Source organism: Phodopus roborovskii, unplaced genomic scaffold (assembly GCF_943737965.1).
Source record: "Phodopus roborovskii unplaced genomic scaffold, PHOROB, whole genome shotgun sequence".
In the NCBI taxonomy this organism is placed as follows: domain Eukaryota; kingdom Metazoa; phylum Chordata; class Mammalia; order Rodentia; family Cricetidae; genus Phodopus; species Phodopus roborovskii.
In genome coordinates, this window is record NW_026125677.1 from 221174 (window position 1) to 227005 (window position 5832).

Below are 5832 nucleotides of genomic sequence, written 5' to 3' on the forward strand. Positions count from 1 at the left end.
ATCTATACAATTATTCCCTTTTTACCTTTAAAAACATATTGGTTATGATCATTAACCATTTATAACCAACCATATTTAAATGAAAACAAACATTTATAAACAATATTTGGGAATTTGGGCGTCGTTTTTTTTTTTTTTCCAAACTACTTCCTGCTGATAAGGGGCACTGTTATGGGGATCCTAAGAAGATACAGAAATCCTGGCTGTAGTCTGCAATGCTGCCTTGTTCAAGCTGTTTTGAATGTTGGATCACCAGGAATTCTGTTTCAGGGTGTCTGGCTTGATCAAACCACATTAGTCTGGAAGGAATCCATAGCTTTTTATTTTCTGTCGAAAGAAAAATAGAAATCCTTTTCCCCAGTAACTTGTCCTTAGACTTAAATTTTGGAGTCAAAACATTTTTAAAATATATAAATTGAATTAATTCAGCAGCATTTGTTTTAACAGTTGTTTCCTCAGCAGTCAAACAATGCAAAGACAATATAATACCATAAAGTAACCAGGATCTCTCTGAGCTTTTCATCTTTACTTGGCTTTATTATTACTCTGTTTCTTTTACTTTTTATTTTGTAACTTTTATCTGTCCTGGAATTCACTCTGCATACCAGGTTTAATTTGCTAATCACAGAGACCTGCTTGCCTCTGTCTCTGGTGTGCTCAGATTAAAGGTGTGTGCCACCATACCCAGCTGTTCTCTGTCTTTTTAAAACCATTTTATTTTATTTTTCCCATGTCTACATATATTTTAAAACACACTGTAAACCTTTGGAGGTTTTTCTTAATATGAATCTGTCTTTACTGTAAGTCTTTATCTTTTTCTGGCCACGAGTCTTTTATCTGTAAACAACAACATTGCTAAAATGAAAGTCTTTGAAGTTTCTGCCACAGTTATCAAAGATGGCGGTGTCTATTTTACTGCCTGCACTGAGAACTGTGTTCACTGCCTTGGTCTCCATGCTTCCGGCTTGGAGATGTGCTCACTGTCATTGCAAGCTGTCGTATACACCAATAAATTATTTGCAGTGCTTCCTAAATGTCATGCAGTTTTTTCCTCTTATGCTGAGTCAGGAATCCTCCCTTAAAGAGACATGCAAATATCTGCTTGTCTCTTGCAAAGCACAGTCCAGCCAAGAAAAATGCTGCTACCAAGAAACCTTGTTTGTCTTTGTTCTTTTTTTCTAAATCCCTATTTTGAACTTTTGTTAAATTTTAAGTACAAGTTCTTATTAACCACTTGGGCACTATTTGTAAGGAGTAAGGGTTTTCCTCCCACCACAAGTCTTGTCCCGCCTACACACCAGCACCAATTATCACATCAAGACTCTGAATTAGATACAATTCTCTTGCCAGTTACTTGTTTCTTATAGGCTAGCTCTGTCTTAATCATTAACCCATTTCTATGTGTTTCCACGTTGTCTCCTTACGGGGAGTGGGGCAGGCTTCTGGTCTCCCAGGTCTCTCCATCTTGACTCCTCCTTACTACTTCCTCTTTCCTCCTTGTCACCTAGTCCCTACTATCTTTCTTTTCTATTGGCCAACAGTGCTTTATTCATTAACCAGTATGAGAAACATATATAGAATGACATCTCCCATCAGCAGATAAGTACAGCTAACCTGAGGATGGAATTTTCCCCCTGATCTTCCTGTCCTTGTTGATCACTAAAGGTTACGAACTAAGAGTTCCAATTAAATATATACATTTTAACTTCTGTTCCCACTTTGAACATTTGGCAGCCAATTTGTGCTTCTGTCACATGAGCTAACTACAGCATACTCCTGAATATTGTTCTCCCTAGACTTATGGTGAACCAGTCCAGCTGATGTGAATCTTCAACAGGGTATACAAACTAATGCCTTTGATAAATGTTCGATTTTCTGAATTCCCCTTCTTTTTGATGGTATTGTCTAGAATTTTAGCGTATTTGCAGCTCAAAAACACTGCAAAAGTAAGAAGGAAGTAATATAGGCATATCTCTGACATATCAGTGTTTTGATTTTCAAATAGCTGTCACCTGGAGTTCTATAGCCCATAAAGCCTCCTTGAGCATCTTGTTACTATTATGCCTATGGGTTTCCTCAACCTCCAAGGAAGTGACTCCTGACTTCAAAAGCAAAAGGTTTTTATTCCTAAAAATCCAGCCAACTGGGACCTCACTCTCCCAGAAAAGTAATGTTGTGGCTTAAAATTTTGAAGGGTTTTTAGCAGTGTAAACAGAAAGGGAGGATTGAGACCACTAGTCTCATTTCACAAGGTTTCCAAGATACAGGTGATTCATAGAGTACAAAGTTTATTTACAAGGTCATAATGGATCTAAGTTAATAGTATCTGTCACTTGTTTATGTAACATTGATAAGCACACCCCGAAGGTTGGAGGTTTTTCTTTGTTTTTACTTCTCCTGAGAACATGATATGGGCTCTGTACTCTGTAGTCAGGTATTTATCTACTGGCAGAAATTCTTGTTCTCTTTATTTTTTCCTTATTGCAATAAGCCCTAATTTTATACCTTTTAGTTACTATATTTTCCATCACATTCCCTCTTTTGTATTGACATTAGGGGCCCAATTTTTGGGCCTCCAATAGCTAAAAGAATTCTGGTGTTTTTTGGTGTACAGGTTAGTCACCTTGCCCGCTATGTATAGGAGTTTTCTTTTGATATAGCATCTCAACAAGGAAAAAGGTGAAAAGTATTCTTTCATGGACTACTTTCTGCTTACTTTTGTAGTGTGTTTTATTGGGCCCAAGAAGGGTAAAATGCTAGAAAAAAAATGAGGGGGGATTTAGGAAATGGAAAATTATCAGAGGCATTAGTTTATACACCATGTTGAAGATTCACATTGGCTGTGCGGGTTCAATTTGTGCTTGTAGGCAGTCCTTTTGACCAGTAAGAAGTGGATCCTAGCTTTACAACATTTGATACTATGAAACATATATAAACTGTGTTGTAGAAAATGACATAAATGTTTTAGATATATTATCATCACCAATCTGTACTTAAATCCGTAGTGTACAAAAAGTAGATATTGGATATCTGTAAAACAGCAGGAATGTACTTATGCCTTTGAGTCCTAGCAAAAACGACAGATTTGGGTTAGAAGCTTGTACATTTTTCTTCTGTCATGAGAGATACATGTATAGATTGGTCAGAAGTACATTAGTACTGATGAAATGCCCTTCACATTTATACATAGATGACAACCAAAATAAATATAAAACCTGAGCTTGTGACTAAACAGCTGGGAGTCACTTCTCGATAGCTTTTCAGAACTTAATTAAAAGTTAAGCTCTGAATTTTTACATTGAAAATTATTGTTATATCTTTAAGACGTATATGTCTTGAGCTAGAGATATGGCTCAGAGATTAAGAGTAATGGCTGCTCTTCTAGAAGTCCTGATTTCAATTCCCAACAATTATATTGTGGCTCAAAAACATCTATAATGTGATCTGATACCCTCTTTGGACCTGCAGATATATGCAGGCAGAACACTGTATTCATAATTAACAAATAATTGTTCTAGAATGAATTTTTGTTTTTATATTTTTAGATCCTTATTTAGGAGCCATATTAAGGCCACCTGATACTGTCAATCTCACAAAGTTTTGTTTAGCCAAGCCATCAGTCGTATCAGAGATCTGAGAAGGATAAATATTATGTAACTTTTGAATGTACTAAATAAAACGACAGGGACCATTCCTTATATTCCTAGCCATAACCAATTGTCTATGACACTGAGGGGAGAAGTTTTTCACCAAGTACATAATGTGGGAGATGTTTTTGTTTGTTTATTTTTTATTTCTTGTTTTTCTCTGTGTAACTAGGACTTGGAAAAGTCTGACCTTATTTTGTCTAGGCAAAGGTGGTACAGACAATTTTCCAGTACCCTACAACACAGTCTGAGCTGGGTCCTATCTAGCATCAGGCATTGTGTTTGAGCATCTTGCTCCCCGGTCCATGTCCTCACAATTCATGCTGCCCCACAATGTTCTTTAGAGACCTTGGGTCATTGTTACGTTCTGTGATCTTTGTTTGATATTATTAGAGCTTTTTAGTTAACATTTAAATGCCTTATTCTACAGATCTCTGTAGTATAAGAAGTCTTTCTAGGTAGATCTTAATAGATGACTTGGTTGTAAGTTACTTGTTTTAAGCTTACACTTTTAGAACATGTATAGGAGACATAGTGAGGTTTATTCCTGTTATTAATCATTAATACTTAGTTTGACTATAATCAATAAGGATTGCTGGTAACTTGTGTTTCTTAACCTTTTATAATAGGTTACCAGCTTTTATAAAACTAGAACTTTGCATTGTCACGTTTAGCTTTAAAAATACTGATTTTAATTTGAACCTCCTTTAAGGAAACATAAAACAGCAATGTGACTCAGTTTATCTAAATAACTTACGCTTACAAAATTTAGCAAATACAAGGACGGATTGCCTTCTGTGTCATAAAAAACAATGAGCATCTCCACTTTTGGTTAGTACATACAGTGTATGGCTGTGATCTTAAATTTCAGCCCTTTGATGTAAGTAATACATTAACATTGTAATAAAAGCACAAATATGATGTAACCTTCTGAATTTAAACATTTAAAAACTGTGTTACACAACAATTAAACTTCCTGTAATTTCTTTTTGTGATGTCTAATTTAAGCACACTTTATGCCTTTAAACCTATTGTCACCTTGCTGCATGTTAATTTATGTTAATTTCCAGTGTTAATAATTGTATCTTTTTAACTAGTTTCAATTTTTAACCGCTTTAGACATAGCAAAGTATTAATGTCATCTACATTAAAAAGACATCTGATTTTCTGATAATCTGAATTTAATGTCCAGCACTCAGAGGTAAATTTTGAGCTGAGGGCTGTTAGCATTAGACAGCAAAAACATTTAAACCATTTTTGTTTTTGCTATATTCTTGTAATAAAACAGGTTTCTAACAGGAAACACAGATAGACCTTTTTACCAAGTACATATATTTTTCCTGAGAGAAATAAACGGAACTTTTAAACAATTAACCTAGTATGGTCAAAATTTTTAACTCATATTACTAATCTTAAATTTATATTTGTAGACTGAGAGCCCACAGCAAACAGTTTTCATCTTGTTCTTACTTTTTTTACGACTTTTCTTTGAACCTCTGTATCTTTTTACATTACCTGTAGTCTCATTCTATGATTTTTCTCACACATCCCTAGCATATAAAAATCTCTCCTTTTCTCCTTTTCTTTTTCTTTTTTCTGATCAGTGACTCTTACTCAGAGGTACATGCCTGAAGTGAACATCTTATTTATTTAATTCCTGACTGTACGTTCTTACATTGGTGCTTTCCCCTGAGCCTCACTGCAACTTCTGCTCTCTTAACTGTTGGGTCCTTATTTGGATTATAAGGGATACACCAGCTCTCCTTTTATTTTATCTTTCATTATTATAATTTTATTTTTATCTGTTTTTGACTCTTATGATCTGGCCAAGCCTTTTTTCCTGTTCTATGTTTTATTGCCCAGAGAATTGGAATCATACTCGTAACACCTGAAGTTCCTTTTGATGTTCTCTGTGATGCTTTGATGAGTTGTATTGACCTATAAATCTACAGGCCTTTTGACCTTTCTACTAGACCACTGTTATCTTATTTTGACTTCTTTGCTTCAGACTGATTGTAACAAGTCTGCACATACCCATCACATCTAATTACCATATATTCTATTAGTTGTATTTTTTTAGTTGACATAAAAATCTTTACCAAAGTTATTTTCCCCAACACCCCCTTATCCTCCACCTCCCCACCCTCACCCCCACCCCTGTCCCTACAGTCACAGTCACTGCCAC